Source organism: Fundulus heteroclitus, chromosome 13 (assembly GCF_011125445.2).
Source record: "Fundulus heteroclitus isolate FHET01 chromosome 13, MU-UCD_Fhet_4.1, whole genome shotgun sequence".
Taxonomy (NCBI): domain Eukaryota; kingdom Metazoa; phylum Chordata; class Actinopteri; order Cyprinodontiformes; family Fundulidae; genus Fundulus; species Fundulus heteroclitus.
The window spans coordinates 6,059,022-6,078,507 of NC_046373.1; positions in this window are offsets into that span (position 1 = coordinate 6,059,022).

Here is a 19,486-nt window from a genome sequence, read left to right on the forward strand (position 1 = left end):
ACAATAATCAGTACAATGTAAATCACTGCCCTGGGTTAAAATTTTTAATTTTAAAACAATATAGATTAAATTTATTCTGCAATCATGTAAAGGAAAAGTCTTATTTTTCATTATAAGCTAATTATATGTATTCTTCATTTATCACATTTCAGTGTGCCCTGAAGTGTCATCCATAATAGGTTCTTTACAAACCTAATTTCCTGTCAGTTTTGTCTATTTAAGACAACGGAGTAAATTAACTTCACTGTTCACTTAATATGTTAGTTTGTTGTTAAACTGATATATTAAGATGGATTGATAAAAATAAAAGGCATATCAGCAGCTATTGTTGTGTTTTACATAAAATAGGTGGCATTTGTATTATAAATGGCTTGTAGAGCCTTTGTAATTATGACAACTTCTACTTGATATCCAATTAGGATTAAAGCCCAGACAATGAGGAATAATAATAATAATAATAATAATAATAATAATAATAATAATAATAATAATAATAATAATAATAATAATAATATTTGGAACAATAATAATTCCAAAGATTTTACATCTGCCTAGCTGAACAATACAAAAACTACAATCTCGATGCAACCTCTTCACAGTGAACGCACACTTTGGTTATCCGCTTCATGATTTAACAAAATTAAATGAGCTGAAACAAACACCAACCATCCCCCGTGTGTCTCTGATCATAGAATACATTCTTTCCCAGAGGGGGAGTGAAAAGTACAGGCTGTCATTTTCTTTCCCTCACTGTTCTAAGCATGTTGGGCTCAAAGACAGAAACTGAAAACTATTGTGTTAACGTTTAACAACTAGGTAATGTACCATGATAGGAACAGTCTGTATGGTTAATTTACATATTTTTTGTTAGCAAAAATACACATGTTTTAAATTAGAATGAACCATAGAAAGAAATATCCTATAAGAAGAGTTAAAGGAAAACTATGAAGGTACTCTTTGAATTTAGTTCAATATATTGAGCTTTTGTCTGATACAGAGCCCTCCATTTTTGTCACTGGTAGTAAATATGAGTAAAAAGCCATGAAATAATTTCATCTTTTATTCCAGTCGCAAGCTGATGTTATTTGATCTTCATAAGTCAGGAAATGGCAACAGCAAAATAACTGCTCGCCTGAATTGGCTAATATCTACACTCAGAGAAAGAAGAAAAAATATTTAAAAAAATATTGTGACAGACAAGCCTGGATGAAGTTTATTTTGCAACCATGTACATAAAGTAATTTTATAATTATTTACTCAAGCATTGTGGACTACATACAATATCCATTTGATGTTCTGTACAACGGTTTTATGACAAATTGCTAATTTGCAATTCCAGTCCCTGGCTGGGCTAGTAAAAATTAATTTTATTTAATTAAAATTTATTTTATTTGTATATTGCCGATTAACAACACATGTCATGTCAAGGCACTTTACAAAATCAACTTCATTTGCATCACATAAATTGGTCAAATGTTTCCTATCCAAGGAAACCCAGCAGGTTGCATTGAGTCTTGACAAGCAGCATTCACTCCACCTGAAAGATCGCACAGCCACAATGGATAGTCATCTGCATTGTCAATGGCTTTGCAGCAATCCCTCATACTGAGCATGTATGAAGTGACAATGGATAGGAAAACTCCCCTTTAACAGCTTCAAACTGCATTTTGTGGTCTTCCTGATAGTAAAGAATTACACTAGTCCAGCATTGTCACAAATACATGGGCTAGGTTTTCAGCGTCACTCCTGGACAAAAGGAGAGGAGAAAATGCTAACTTTGGCAATATTGTGAAAATAGGAAACACTTGAACCCTGTTTAACATGGGATTTAAATGACATGTCTTGGTAAAAAAAAAATAATAGTTTTGTTTTGTTTTTTTACTTTACTACAAGAGGCCAATTTGATGTTATCCAGATTAAGTGAATGATTAACAATTTTATTTTTTGAGGACTCTGTTCCAAAGATTACAACTTCTGTCTTGTCAGAATTTAAATGCAGGCAATTTAAAATCATCCAGGTTTTGATGTCATCAAGACATGCCTGTAGTCAAAGTAATTGATGGGATTGATGAGGCTTTATGGATAAATATATCTGAGTGTCATCAGCATAACAGTGGAAATGAATCCCATGCTGTCTGATAACTTTACCAATCGGAAGCATATACATAGTAAAGAGAATTGGCTCAAGAACTGAACCATGTGGTCCTCCACAAGTGACCTTAGAGTTTGAAAAAAAAAAAATTATTAACATGAACAAACTGGTATCTATCAGACAGATACAATTTAAACCAGCCTAATGCTTTTTCCTTAATCCCTACAGTATGTTCAAGTCTTTCTAGGAGATTATTGTGATCAACTGTATCAAACGCAGCACTGAGATCTAACAGGACAAGTACAGAAACAAGCTAAGTCCAATATCTGAGGCCATGAGAATATCATTAGTGGCCTTCACCAGAGCTGTTTCAGTGTTATGATGAGCTCTGAAGCCTGACTAACTCTTCAAATAGGTCATTATATTGTAAATGTTTACATACTTGATAAGCAACTACTTTCTCAATGATTTTAGATAAGAACATTAGACATAGGTCTGATATAGGTCTGTAATTTATTAAGTCATCTTGATCAAAAGAGGGTTTCTTAAGTAAATGTTTAATAACGGCAACTTTAAAAGCCTGAAGTACATATCCATTTACTAAGGATAGATTAATCATGTCTAAAATGGGGACATTAATTAAGGAGAATAGTTCCTTAATTAACTTGTTTGGGATTGGGTCTAACATACAAGTTGAAGGCTTAGATGAAGCTAAAATTTTAGATATCTCAAATCATATGTGCAACAGTGGATTACCCCATGAGAAAGGTCCAACTCCATTGAAAGAGGCATGGGGATTATGACAATCTTCAAAACTCACTCAGAATATGCAACATTAAATTAATAAAAGATTCATTTATAGTTTTTTGTTTTGTTTTTGCACATCTCTATAGGTGGCAATAAGAGTAAAGAGCAAAGCACTTAATAAATACTAAGGGATATCACAATAGTAAAACAATGCATTTCTCATCAATGTGAAGTCTGCCTCACAAAGTGCTTTTCAGTTGCTTTTAGCTTTGTCTGGTGAACTAGATCTAAACTCTTATTTGGATATGAAAGTAAGTGCTTTGACCTTGAGCCTGAAGTGCATCTATGTTTGAAACTATTATGTTAAAGTAACAACATAAGTCGTTTTTTAGTATATTTTGTGTTGATGAAGTCAACTACTTCAAGCTACCCACAAGACTTGCTGAGATTAAATAAAAAATATTCTGTTTTTGAAAAGACAAAAAATGGGGTTTACCCAAAAACATTGCTAAAACCCAGACCCATTTTCTTGAATCCAATATCTTGAACTATTTTACCTTGTAAGCTAGATGTAGCCTATAGGATATCATTAAACCCCTACTTAACACAGAAAATGCTATTGAAAATGTAGTTAAACTGCCTTTGTCACTGGTAAAGCCTAATATTGCCTGTATTTCCTGTGCTTCCTTCTCATTATTTTTTCCTACTTATAAACAGAAAGCTCTGCATCAAAAAATAATCTTTGAATCAAGGGGAAAATTGCAAAACGAAATCCCCTTCAAGGGCCCACTCTATGAGACAGAGGTGGTTCCAGTTCATCAAACAATGACATATTGAAAGAAAATCTTAAATGTAGCAACAGTGTTTTGAGTCTTTTATGAGGTTGTTTATTGGAAATCCTATGCTGGGAGGGTTGGTAAACAAAATGAGTGTCATGAGTTTAAATAACACTCCCAGCTATACCCAAGGTAATTACACTGAGGTCAATGAGCGGAGGATGACCCACCCCCCCCCACCCCCAAAAAAATAAATGGGCATCAGCAATCAATTTTTCATGCTCACACACTGATGCATTCACATACACATGCTCGTATGGACTGTCCATGCCAGGCACCGTGTGGCCAATCTGTACACTCCACTCCTTCAGTCTGTTCAAATAGAACAGAGGATCCAAATAACATTTTCGTGGCTTTTTTCTCTTATTACCATGGTGGCGACTTTCAGTGAGCAAGAACAAGCTAAAGCTTTCATCCTCCGAATCGCTGTGCGATTATATTTGATGTAAACAAAGCTTTCTGCTCATGCACCTCAGCCTCATACACTTTGTGTAGAACATTAAGCTATAGAACACTGAAAGTCTTAAAACATAGCACATTGTAACACAATTTGTTACAGTTAGTTTTGCTTATACACATTTGAAATGTAACAACCTTAAATTAGTACAAAAAAGGAAGGAATTTTGTGTCTTGTGATAAAAATGCTTGACTGCAATACACTTATATAATTGGAAAATGGTTTCTTTACCCCTAAATGGTGCCTCCTTCCGAGGCTAAATGTATTTCTGGGTTGGTATTTTGGTTTATACCCTTAAAACAAATAGTTAAATTCTCCCTATCAGTGCCTATATTGGAGGCTGCATGATGGTGCGAGGAAACATTCCACCCAAAAAAAAAACAGGGGTGAAGCCTGGGGGTCTGATACTTTGTAAAGTTCTGATTGTTCTACAGGGATTAAAATATTACATTCATATTGTGGCAACAGAATCTGCCATAAACAATGTGAAAACATGGACTGACCCTGCCTTATGTCAGTGGTTCTGGTTGCTGGTGGTAGTATATAGTGTTTTTTGGGGAAGTTTTCTTTGCAAACTTTGGCCAAATCTTCAGGAGCGTTGTGATGCTATCATGTCATTATGTACGAAAGTCTCTGAAGAATGATTTCTCTACCTTGTTGAGTCTATCCAACCAGCAATTCTGAAGTTCTGAAAGGAAAAAGGGCTCTAAGACAGTTATAACAAGGCATACCTTGTAAACCTTCTATACTGCTTTATTATTAACCTTACTAACCTAAAAATCTTGTCACATTAGACAGACTTTAACCTCATTGCACAAGCTATGAGGTTTTGAATTCAATTTAAAACTTTGTTATTTCTGGACTGTAAGGATGACTGAGGTCAGCTGCTTTACTCTGAGAGAGAGTTCAATAGGAAGGTTTATAGGTCTGTGGCACATAGATGCAAGACACTCATCCCCTGCTGTTGAATGCATCTAATGTATTAAACATTTTCTGTGGCCTTTTAATAATTGTGCTTGACTGATTTCTTACTGATTTTCCTACTGTGTTTCATATGGTGCTATAGGAATACTTTCTGGTTTGTTATATGTGTTAACTTAGTTGGCCTTCACACATTTAACTGTAAAACAGTAAAATTGAAAGTCAGGACCACTTTGGCTAGGTCACTCCTAAATGTTGCAGTCAGAGGAAAATTGCTAAAATTAAAGGATTACTTAAACCTAAACACAGGATTTGTGATCTACATAGATTTATCCAGTTTATATACTGAGGTTTCGCTTTTGCCCCAATCTAAGGTTATGCAAATGCCACCCCCCTCCAACCCCTCCAATAAAAGAATAAAAATACACTTTTTTTCAATACTAAAAAAAGATTCCATGAATCTTTGAATACCAAGTTTATATGTCCTCTTTTAGGTTTTTACTTAAAGGAGCAATCAGTGATATTTCCCCATTAGGTAGTGCTTTAGCACTTTCTGCAGACCAAGCAAGATGTGTGACAAGCCGTGTGACACATATTTGTAAAGGAAAAAACTCAGCAAAAAGGCATCACCTTTCGGAGGAACATTTCAAGTGAAAAAGTAAATAACTCATAACTTTACAATGCTGTTAACAAGAGAACATTTTGACCTGCTGGGGTGCTCTCCACCATGTTTCTCCAATGCTGAGCTGCTCTGATGGTGGTATTATAGGGCAGGGAGGGGCTAAGCCCTGTGTGGCAGCTGTTCACACGCACGTGCGGCCGGCCCGGCTGTGTAAACAAGAGACTGGAGAACAACACAGAGAGATACGGTCTGACGTCACACCATAGTCCATCAGAAATGTTACCTTAAACATAGAAATATTACCTTTAGTTCTTCACATCACTTTTTTTTAGTTCTTTCTATAATAATGAGATATGCTTATCGCTCGTGTAATCCATAAACTTGATTAGACTGCTCAATTATCACATTTTTCTGTAGTCAATATTGAAATCATGTTAATGAATCATGTTCAAACTAACTATTACTCAGATTTCCACATACAGAAAAATAATGTAACAATGGCACTTAAAGAACACTGAATTCGCCTTGAACAAGAATTTTTGAGAAGTCCCTTTTAATTGAATCGGTCCTTAAAATGATTGCCAAATCATTTTTAGTGAAAGACATTCTTAAAAAATAAAAACAATGAAAATTAGTCATACATTTTAACGAAATAATCTTCATATGACAAAAACATTAAATAAACCCCCCCCACTAAAATCTATTATAATATGAAAAAAATATTAATAAGTTGTTATATATAACAACTTATAAATAACAGATATATAATCATCACAGCTAATATTAAATAGGACCAACATTTTCTGACAAAACAAACTTGCCTATGATGCAGAGCACTCTATTTGTATTTAAATTTTGGCAAACTATTGTTAACTATATGTTATTAACCTCTATTAAATTACAAACACTCTCTGTATTAGTTGCTCTTGGATCACTCTGTGTTTAGACTACTTGATAATTGAATCTGTTGTTGCAAAGTGATCCAGACACCACTGAGGAGCACATCTCCTATTTTGATCCCCTTGTGTTCCAAATTCAGAGCTCCCAATCAAATCCAGTCAATTAATTTTTTTTGGTCACATCTTTGCAGTTTTGGTAATTTCACACTTAACATTTTTTTCCAGGTGTGAAATTGTTCTTCCCACCAGAGAATGTTTTGTATGGGGGATGAATCATTTTCATCCACGGCAAGTAAAAAATAACACAGAAACATGCTACCAAATGGAATATGCTAACATATACAGTCATATTCAATCATTTGAATATGTGTTCCGATCAGACTCGTTTGTCAGATTTTAAATATGTTTTGCAAATAACCTTTAAGCAGGCATTGCACATACTACTTTTCATTAAGCCCACATTTCTGTATTAAAATATATGTTTTATTGGTCTGATGTAATATTCTAATCTTAAATGTGTTTGTGTTTAATCAAGCTATGTAATGGGCTTTGCATACTGAATTGTGTTACAACCCCCCCCCCTCCCCCCACCCAAAACATTTGAATAATACTCAAATTTATGGAATATGACCGTATAATAACAAATACTGGTTTTGACAAAAGGCTTTTTTCTTTTTTGTATTTTTGACAGTGGATAATTACTTCCTTCTGAATAATAATTACTTCCATGAATTGATTTCATTTCCTTTCAAAAAGATAGTGTTATCTTTGGTTTTGCCTCAAAGTGAGGCATCATACTATAAATAACCAAATAGCAAAGATATTCTTACCAAAAAAGGTGGCGCAAATAGAGACGATACTCAGAAAAATTACCCCCCATCTCTATGTTTTTTTTCCCCCTCACATGCCGGTCCCTTCAGCACCGTAGTGGATGTGGCATAGAATGATGCTTATAATAATAGGAGGAATATTTTCACCTACTCTTGCAGCAATCAGTGTTGAGAAGCTCTAATCAGAGACCTGCTTGACTGCAGAATGCTTTTTCTCTCACAACGCCTATTTCGGATGCAGAGTTTGGAAGAAAAAAACTGTGACATGTCATTGCAGAAGTGCTGAGCAGGAGAGAGTATTTACATTTTCAGGTAATGCCTGCTTCAAATAATTCTCCCAACAATTTAGGAAAAAATACCATTTTCTCACACAAAGCACTTAGACAGTAATAAATGGCCTTGAACATTTAAAGTCACATTTTACTATAATGCATACACTTATAGCACAGTTTTTTACACACTGGATAGTAATTTATATCAAATATGGCTGAAGAAAAAAGTGAGAGTTTGTGCTCTGTGTGAGATTTGCTAGTTCCATGGCTAAACACAAGTATGATTAACATTGGAATTATTTCAGCTTTGTATCATTTGACATACAGATGCTGTTCCCTTTTACAGATTCAACCTCTAATCTAACAATCAAATGATAGAAATATCCTTTATTATCACTCAGTGGAAAATTAGGTGTAGTGCCAGCAAAGTGACAGGCAACTTGAGGCATACAGGTTCACGAAGAGGTATTAGTATAAAAACAGGAAGGCAAGGCAAATTTATTAGTATAGCGCATTTCAGTACAAAGACAATGCAAAGTGCTTTACATGATTAAAACATAGGAAAATAAAACAGAATAAAAGCAAGTTGGAATAAAATATAGAAACAAAATAAAACATGGGAGAATAGAGACTAAAAGGAAATATTAAAAGCAGTAGGACTAACAAGTTGAACTAATGATGTACATGATACTTTTCATCATGAAATCAAACTTTGCATCCATGCGAAAATATTGGCCCTGGAAATTTTGCCTTTGACCCATTATACGGACTTCTCTACTTCCAGGCCCTTCAAGTAAGAATGAGAGAGTGTACAGGGATATTTGCAGCATTAGAACAAGTACTGTACAGCTATTAAAAATAGCCTACTCAGATTTAAAGACGTGCAACGTGTGAAATAATTCAAAAAATTTACATGTATATGTTCATGCATATTTGTCCATAAAAACAACAGGCTGCATACAAGGAACGAAAAACATGATAAACACTTAAATTTGTTGTCATGATTATAAAGTCTATGCACTGCTGAAAGGAAGGATCTCTGATAAAGCCCCTCTGTGTACCAGGGATGTAGCAGTCTGTCACCGATGGATCTCTCCAGCTCTGCAACAGCTTCATGCATGGGGTGAGAGACATTGTCCAACAGAGAGGTTATTATTGCAAAAGTCCCTCTGTTTCTTACCACCTGTACTAGATCGAGGGGACATTTTAGGGCAGAGCTAACCTTACCGGTGAGCTAATCTAACTGCTTCCTCTCAGCTGTAGATAAGCTGCTACTCCAACATACGACACCATAGAAGATGGCTAATGTCATCACACAGTAAAAAAATATATTTAGTAATTCCACATGCACTCCAAAAGACCTCACAACAGCAGGTAGAGTCAAACAAAAGGTGACACCGGCTTCTCAGAGAGTCACCGCATCATCAAATACGAGAAGCTTCTAAATGCCGGACCAGGATTTTACAGAGCGAATCACAGTGCTACATTTAATGGGGAAAGCAGAACAACGGCGCCGGCGTCCATGTTATGCCGCTCAGACAGAACGCACCATGACTCTTCCTGGATGAGTGCCTGTGTTGTGACTCTAGTCCAGTTTATTGTTCAGGTGAACACCCAAGTATTTATAAGATTTTACAATGTTAGTTTCATGAATGTTCTCTTGTGTTGGTGTGGTGGGTCTGCGCCTGCGGAAATCCACAACCACCTCTTTGCTTTCCCCTGCATTGATCATGAGATAGTTCTGCTGGCACCAGTCCACAAAGTCCCGTGTCCAATGTCTGCACTCTGAGTCATCCTTGATAGAGAAGTCTGCAGTGTAGTGGGTTAAGCGTAACACCGCCAGCACAGTTCCCTCATACTACAGACCAGGCTGTCACTATCACAGCCCTATGTCCTCACTAACTGTGGGTGGTCAGTGACATAGTTCAGTATCCACTGGGAAGGGTGGTGTTTTCCGTCTTTTCTTTTAAAACAACATCTGGAATCTCATGAGATGAAATCAGGTGGATAACTAAACAGGTTCCCTGCTTTATTAAAGTTTTCTGCTGTGAGTTGTTTACGTTATCAATAGATATGCAGAATTTTGCAGCTTGGAAACCTTTCTTTTCCCTCATTGGGCCATCTTACACAACTTACTGACAGAGCACAGGGACTGGTTTGGACTGAGCAGGTTTTTGAGATGGGATGAGTCTGGGTCTTCTATTATTAGGCATTGCCAATAGTTCTGCCTGTTGTCAAAATACCTTAACTGTTCAGACTTGAAAATAGATTAATCTACACCAAAAATGTATTCACAGATTCATGGAATCTTTTTTTAGTATTGAAAAAAGGTGTATTTTTATTCTTTTATTGGAGGGGTTGAAGGGGGGTGGCATTTGCATAACCTTGTATTGAGGTAAAAGCGAAACCTCAGTATATAAACTGGTTAAATCTATGTAGATCACAAATCCTGTGTTTAGGTTTAAGTAACCCTTTAATTTTAGCAATTTTCCGCTGACTGCAACATTTCGGAGTGACCTAGCCAAAGTCCTATCTAGAATCTGTGGAGGGCGCTAAGGATTAAGGTGAGGTCTTTTCAACCTTAAAGACCTGAGGCCACGTGTACCACCTACATGGATCACAAACACCTTTACTGTAAATGAATGCACAAGTGTACCAGGGACAAAGTGTGGCTGCTGTATTTTATTATTCACTAAACTACAATAAAGATCTTTATTGATCTCAATCTCAATAAATTGAGTTTAAAACAGCATAATTAGGAAATCACTCAGTTTACACATTCACAAGAAAATGTGCAGTAAAGACAAGATGATGTCTTCATGGCACCCTTTGATTTGCATCGAGCCTGTGTGCTGATATGCGTGACTTGATGCGCATCAGGTGGATATTTAATTGACTTTTCCCAGCAAGAAGCCATTGTTTTGCACCGTGCAATGTTGTGATCAGTTCCAAACAATGTTGTTTATTGGTCAAATCATTTAATGAATCATTCAAGGCCACCTCACCAAAATGTTAGTGCATTGCATATAGTCATAGTTATCGATTGGATGAATAAAAGTCCTTCTGTTTCATGTAATATTTATCATGTGATGGTGATTTTAGCAACATGTGTGCATTTGGAGGTTCCAATTACACCAGGGAGCCCAGCTCTAGCTGCAAACTATGCTTATATGTTAGCCTGTTCAGCTGTGTTGTGGTAATTTGTTTAACTTGGCTGGCATATGGATAATTCCGTTCCTCAGAGATGTTCTTGACTAGCTCGATCAGTCTGCAAGCTCTCTCTAAAATGTGTTTGTTGCTAGGAACCCAGTGTGGTCCATCAGCTGCGTGGATACTCAAAAAACACAGCTCCAAGACAGAAAGAGGCTCTGAGTGCAGTTCCCTTAAAGCAAATAAAGACCAGGCCAGTACACACACTCTATGTTGCATTTGCAATCCGTCATAATAATAATAATAATAATATTAATAACAATAACAATAATAATAATAATAATAATAATAATAATAATAATAATAATAATAATAATAATAATAATAATAATAATAATGCCATCATGCTTAATGGTTACTTTCTGCGTTCATGTTAAGTTTTCTGTGGAGAGCTGCATACTCCATAATTCTGTGCTCACATGCCCTTTACTGAAGAACTCCATAAGGCTTCAGAATACCAACAGAAACAAGTCAAAAGCTTGTCAACAATTCTAAAAAGCATTTCCAAGTTTCATCATTCATTATTGAGAAGGATATGCATATTTGTTTTTGGGCTAAATTTTCATAAAATGTTAATTTAACCAGATAAATCTTTTTTTTATATATATAAAAAAAATTATACTCCTGTTACATTGTTTTTCTTGTCTTTTTAAGAGTTGGCTGTCTCACTGGAAATAAGGTTATTAATGTCATTCCCACTGAGCTGTCAGTGAATAATTTAAAATGTTTCTGTGTTACCAAGTCACACCTGCATGAGCATTTTCAGATATTTCTGTGTGAACATGGTTTTGGAAATATTTAAATCATAAAGAAACCTAATAATGGCTTAGGCCTGAACATCTAACTATAGCTAACAATTCAAATTATGCCAAAGAAGACCCGTGCCCTTGCATTGTATAAACTAACAGAAATAAAATGTGTCAGAAAATGTTATAATCCTAAATCTTTTAATACATGAGCCTGTGTACTATTAGTAACTGGAAATAAAATATAATGCATTACCTTGAGGCTGTATTTCTAATTCAGTCAATACAGTACCATCCCTTAAATCAATTCAATATTTAGAAAAAAACAATTTCATGTTCTTATAGTTGAAATAACCAAGTGAGCATGCGGAGCGAGGTTGATCCCACCTCCACTCCCCTGTAAATCAGTCTTACATCCCACTGATTACGCTTATGTATTCTGAATGTGCCATTTTCACTCCAACACACTCCCTCCCCCCCCTCCCCTCCCTGTTTCTAATCGATGAGTGACGACCTCGCACTTGTTTAACCTGCCTAACTCTTCCTCTTGAGTCTGGAGCAGGTGACACATCCCGTTAATAAATAAATGAGGAGGGAGGAACCGGAGCACTCACCACAGCTCCAGCGATGAGACAATTATTACACAGTCAACAACACTCTGCCATCATCTGCCACAGTCACAGAAATCAATGGGACTCAGAGAGGAGATTGAAAAGGGAGAGGAGGGTCTGCAGAAGGACAGAGGTGAGGAACAGGGTGGAAAATATGACGGAAATATTCATGGGTGCAGAGCAGTAGGAGGTGATGTCTGAGATCTTATCCTTGCAGTTGTAGTCACTGGCCAGGCTTCTTCTGATAGTATATACACCATTTAACAGTTTCAGAAAAAAAATTAAAAGTTAACAGTTTCAGTGCCACACAATGTTGAGTATGCACACGCCTAAATATGAATAAACAGCATTATATATTATGGGTAAACCATTTCTTTTTCCTTGTTGGGTGAAAAATTTTAAGGGCCTTGCAAAAGTATTCAGAGCTAAGGAACATTTCCACATTTTGTAATGTAATGATAAACTTGAATGTAGTTTTTTTGGATGTTATGTAATGTACCGATGAAAAGCTGCGCAAAAAAAACAATTGGAGAGTGGAGAGAGATGTTTGTTTTTAAAAGTTATTACTCTTAATCCGAAAAAGTGTCACTGTGCTTTGGTCAGATAAGATCCAAATCCATCTTTCTGGCCTCCATGCAAAATGCTGTGGATGAGTGAAAGCGATCGCTGTACATCCCTCTGAACGGGCTGAATCCTGTTGGCTGCGCCATCGTGGTGGGAGGATGCTTTTATTAATCAGGTACAAAGAAGCTGATCAGAACTGATTGAAAGGTGGATGGAGACAAAAGTCATTTCTAGAAAGAAACCTGTGAGGGGCTGCAAAAGATTTTAACGAGACGTTTGGAAAGGGTGCTTTACATATTATTCCTATGTAAAGGTGCGTTCAGGACCGGATTAACGGTCCGCAAGGCCCCCGACACGTTTCGAGTGACGCAAACAGCATGATTTGGGCAAATAGAGTGAAGCAAAAGTGTGAACGAGGCTGTAGATGCACGAATAGAGCAAAGCAAAACTATTTGTTTAAGCACAAAAATGTTTTTTTATGTGTTACATATTTATACAGTACAATGAGGCTGTATTGCTATTGAGAAATCATGGATTTACTAACCTGTAGTTCCGTCCCCTGTACTGGGCCCTGGAAGTACTTGGAAGCGACCCTCATCCAGACGCAGCTACAGGTGGTGATATTCGACGAATCGGGTGCATCTCTTGAGGATCTGGTGGATTCAGCCGACGCCATTGTTTGGCTTTTCGCATTAAATGCAGAACTGTGACTTGCTCAGTAAAATCCATCTCCACCATGGTGAGTTGAACAGACAGGAGGAACTGGATGCCTCCTAATTGATGATGCAGGGAAGTGAGCTGGGGGTGGGGGGATTAGTGCATTTTCAGAGCATTGTAGTGCTGATTATTTCTGAGAAAGAGGAGAAATGTCAAGCGCCTAACGGCGGGCGATACACAATAAACGTTTGTCTCGTACGCCTTTTAGACTGCAGGACGATTATAAACATACACCCAGACCTGCTGCAGAAGGGTCTGCTATCGATGCATATTCATGTCGTGAATGGTTCAATCTAGATTCAACACCATTACAATTCATTTCAAACTAAAATTTAGCATTCTAAGGCTCATACCAAATATTAAGATTTTTTTATCTGTCACATACTACATGAAGGGATTGTGGAGAAGTAATATCAAGTGTTTAAGTTGAAAGACCTAGACATGACACCAGGGTGTTTTCATGACTGTTGCTGCTTTTACTTTAGAAGTATGTCTTTTGAGATGTTGGCTAACCCCTGTTTTTGAGAGTTAGGGACATTGCAAAACTGGTTTACGTAGCCCGATATTACTGTAAAAGAAAAAATGAAAAAAAAAAAATGATTTTTGCTCTTCTCCAAATGACTGCTTCTCTTACGTCTCCATAGAAGAGATGCTTTTCATTCTGCCCTTGAGCTTCCCATTTATTTGATTTAATTGCTCTTGCTACTTGCAATATGTAGTGTTCTCACATCTTCCCTATATTCCTTTTTATACTCAGATATTAAGCCTTGGATAAGTTTATCATTTGCAAGGCCAACTCTGTATTTTGCAGTTTTAACAGTTACAAATCATATTCATTTACACCAAGAAAAGTGGATAGTGTTTGCATAAAGCTGTGGTGGAAATCAAAACATGGAAAAGACTTGATAATTCAGCTGAATACATATACGATTATTTATATAGCATATTGGCCCTGCACAGTGGCACCCTAGCGCTCCCTATGGGATGGGTTAAATGCAGAGGAAAGCTTTCATTGGAATGTACAAAGTTGCAATGACAAATAAATATGATTATTATTAATGATTTACAACAAGAGTAATCTCAATGCACTCTACGGGATAAACAAATTAAATTTCCAATTAAAATTGTATAATCAATATCACAGAATCTAATCATATAGAAATATTTAGATTTATTTACATACATGCCAATTGAATTGTTGAAATTATACAGTGCATTCAGATTGAGTTAATAATACCAACTGGTAAAAACTAACTAACTAATCGAGTTGTTGACTGATGATAAACAAATTGTTTACCACCTTCCCAGCACTTAACAGCTTGTTGACTTCCAATTGTAACCAGCGAGTATTTAGAGGCCTTAAAAAGGCATTCTATGTTCCCTACAGCAGTTACTTTGGATCAACACCAATGCCGAGATTAAACTCTGGACTCAAAATAGAAAGGTGCCAAATTAACGCTCACATTACTCTGAGTCTGTTGGATGTGATAAGGGGTCCAGCACATTATGTTTTTAAGAGGATAATATTTCAATGTTGTGTTTACAGTTTGTACCACTGCCTCTCAAATGAATGGAGGCAGAAAGTTCATATACTGGATGAATAACAATACTGCACTGTGTACTGTTAAGAAAAGGGATCCAGTGCGTTGAACTCTGTAAACATGATGCAAAACATTACGTTATGCTACTTGCAAATTTTCTAAATTCACGCATAGTGTGCCTTGCAAAAATCTTTTTTACACCTTGAACTTTTTCAGTGTTGGGATGCAATGTGACAGACCCACACAACGTGGCACATAATTGTGAGGTGAAAGGGGAATTATATGCACTTTTAAAAACTTTTTTCATGTTAGAAATCCTGATACCTAATACCTAATCCTGGCTTTAATCTGGCTACCCCCAGATTAAACCCATTGCAACCAGCTGTTCTGTCAATGTTTGTTAAAGAATATAACTGAACAAATAACAATGAAAAGCAAGAGACATATCAGACAGATCATGAATTAACATGGGAAGAAGCCTATTTTCATCATCTGAACTAACAAGCAAAGCAGTGATCAGATAAGCAGCCTGTGGTAACTTTGGAGGAGCTGCAGAGACACACAGTCAAGGGTAGTGAATCTGTCAACAGGACAGCACCACAAATGACTCCACAAATGTTGCCTTTATGAAAGAACTGCCTTAGCAAAGCTGTTTAGTACAAGACGTTGGGGACATAGTAAGCAACTGGAAGGAGATCCTCAGTTATGATTAGATCAAAACTGCATGAATACTACACATCACCTTGAACATGGCATCTCCACTGTGACACACGACGACCTCAGGATCGTGCATTAGTCTTCTGTGTTAGGTAGAGGAAAAGTGCCTTGAGATGACATGTTTCATGAACTGGCGCTATATAAATAAAATCAAATTGAATTGAAAAGTGGTCAGCAATAGCTAAAAGATATAATCCCCGTTTCAACTGGCTTGGATTGGTGCACTCTACTCCGCTTTTGGCAACAGTTTTTTTTTTTTTTTTTTACAGGGCCATCCCGGCTTTTCTCCGGCCCTGCTCAAGAGCAGGGTCAAATCGAGTGGACTCGAGCAGAGTTTTGACGTGAACACATTGCTTTTCATTGATTGGCCGAGGGCGAGGAAAAATTAGAAGGTTTTTCTTCGAGGAAGTCCAGAAAAACTGAATAGCGACAACATGAGTATTAAGGCCCGCCATGAACAGAGTGGGTCAAACTGAAATGTAATTTTACTATTTACAAACATGAAGGAAAATATAAACAGAAAAGAAAAATGACACTTCAGCTTTCTCCCAATTTACACTGAAAGCTGATGAGCTTTGTCTCTGAAGTTGTTTGGTTAAAAAACGTGTTCATGGCCACTGGGTCCATCCACTGGATGTGATAGAAGGTGGAGCTGCTGTCTATCCTACAGACTGAGAGCAGGGAGGCCGCTATCCTCAACTCTCCCTGGCTGCAAGCTAGGTAAAGTAGAGAGAACAGCGTGGAGCCCCCTGCACTTTTGACCAAAGATCTCTCAGCGCAAATATGTAAAATCCAATCAATAAAAATGATTTCAATGTGGTTAAAAATGTTTTGAGAATCTGGCTAAATACTTGAAAATGTACGCTCACAGATCCTCTCTATCTTGTCTGACCGAGCTTGAGCTATTCCGCAAAGAATAAAGAGCACAGGGTTTGTCTGTAGACAAACCCTGTACAGTTGGTGGAGACGGACTCTGAAAGACTTTGAAGCTGTAGTTTCAGCGAAAGAATCTTGAGCAGAGTATCCACTCAGGGGGGATGAATACAAACGGATGATGCTCTTTTCAAATTTGTAATTGCAAAAATGTCGAACTCCATGTATGATTTTTTTTTCTTTTTATGGATATATACTGTATACTACTTTCTGTTGGATCATCACAAGAAATCCTTATACAATACACTTAAATTTGTAATATTACAAAGTATGAAACTAAAAAAGTAGTAGAAATAATGTTCCAGAGAAGTTTTTGGTAATGTTGGACGTGTTTTAAACCTCTATAGGTAAATTTTTGTTTTATTTTTGAAAAACAGATCTTGCCCTACCACTTTGGCAATATTACGTTAACTTTTGTAATATTAGTAAATCGATCTACTCCTACAACATCTTTTTCTTATAGTCCAGAAATAAATCCAGTATTTTTACACAGCGTGTGGAGCTCCGTTGTTACACCCACTACAGTTGCAATGTAGCCATATAGCTGTAAAAAAAAAAAGCATCCTTACTTAAATTGTACTAACACACACAATGACTGAAAGCTTCACAAAGAGCAGAGGCGTGACAGATCACAAGAAAAGGACAAGCTGACGACTGAGGTAGAAAGATGAAGCTGGAGGTGGCCAAGAATAGGACCGACTCGAAAAATGGGAAAAGAATGTCTCTTTAACAGTGTGTGAGCCACAAACCATAATCTTCTCTGTAGGTGTTCAATGTCTATAGCCACAAGAAAAAAGGCCTTTAATCCAGTTTTAATGAATGTGGAAGGACAGTTTTATAGACTTCTCTTTGTTGTAGATGGCTCGAAGGTGAGACCATCTCTGAACAGATTGGAATTTTATGCATTCAGGCCCTCAAGTGAATTATATGTTTTTTTTTTTCTTTTGTTCATTTAGCGTGGGAACCTAACTTGGTAAAAGGAAGAAAAATTGTTCACACTAATTTCTTGGTATTTATTGACATATAATGCATTTTGTTGCCTGGAAAATGTGACAACAAGAAGTTTGCAGAGTTTAGCACACTACAGTAGTGTGCATAGTTCTACTCACTTATTTGGTCATTGATTTTTTTTTTAACATAATCCCAACATGGTTTATGGCCTGTAAATCTTTATGAAGAAAAAACACATTTCAATTCCATTTTATTTGTTGTAGCGCCAATTCACAACAGGCTCAAGGCACTTTACAAAGTCAAATTCAATCAAATCATGCGGACAGATTGGTCAAAACGTTTCCTATCTAAGGAAGCCTAGCAGATTGCATCAAGTCTTGACAAGCAGCGTTCACTCCTCCTGAAAGAGCGTAGAGCCACAGTGGACAGCATTATTATTTTTTTAAACAAATAAATACAAAATCAAATTAATTGAAATATTTACGCCCCTCACCCACACACAAAGTGCACCTTCTTTTTATTCACACAGAAAATGACAGTGAACGCAATTGACAAATAGTTTTCCACTCCTGATCAAGATAAGTAAAAAGTTAATCTTTTTCTACACAAACGTAATCTTAAATTGAAAAAATAGGAACATTCTAACTTTGTTTTTTTTTTTTACAATCATTTACCTGGAAAGAAGCCCAACATTGTCATGATCTTCTGTTGTTTGTTTATGGTTTTCTTTTGTGTGTTTCACAGCATTTCTGGGCCTATTATTACCCTTAAGATATTGCCGTATCCTGTTAATTATTCTGTTCATTATTGTTGTTTAGGTATTACCATTAAGGTAATTTGTTTTCATTCTTCCCTTTTTGCATTTTGTTTTATTCTCTAATGCTAGTTCAGACATTTTCTTCTAATTTGGTGATCATTTTGTTCCCAGTTTAGCTCCCTGTGTATTATCTTTGTCAATTAGTCTCCTTCCGTAAAGCTTCATACACATGTAGCCGGGTTTTTATGAAAACAAATGTCTCCTCTACATCGTATTTAGAAATAGTAGAATTCACACCTGATTGTTTTCAGTGAAGTTTTCATCCACGGAAACCAACACAAATACACCACTGAGCGTTGTTACAAATATGCCAAACGTATAGGGGACAGTGTACCAGAAAGGTAAAACCTACATCAGCCAGTCAGAGGCCTTCAAAACAACGGGTCTGTTGAACACCATGGTGCCTCCGTATTGGGAGGGCGTTGGTGTGAAACAGCTGTTCTACAAGCGCTCTTTCTCCTTTGCACCTCAAAGTATTGGAGCATTTGGACCTCTGAACCAATTGTAATGTTTGTAAGGTTCCACGTATGCTTTTACTTTGAAATCTGGACAATCAGGTGAAGACAGGAAATGCTCTGTGGTTGCTGGGGTGACCTCAGTTGGAAAAAAAAATCTATTGGAAATGCCATGGAATTTGTAGCAGAGATTTTGTCCAGTTTAACATCGATTAGACACATATTGCAAACAATCAATCACAACACCAAAATGAAAATCAGCCCCTCTTTGGTAGCATTAATTTTTCCTTTTTTTTTTCCCTAGTCTGTAACAACGGATGCTCATGTGACATCAGAGCAACATTTTATGTCGAATTTTGCATTTGTGTACACACAGGCTCAAAATTGGGATTTTAGAAATCTCCACTTTGGTGTGAGTTTTTAGAAATAATAATTTTAAGAGATGTAAAACTGAATTTTCATGTGGATGAAGTGCCAAAACGCATAAAAATGTATTTGTTTTCTCAGATATCCAGCTACGTGTGGACTCAGTCTCAGTCTCCCTGTTT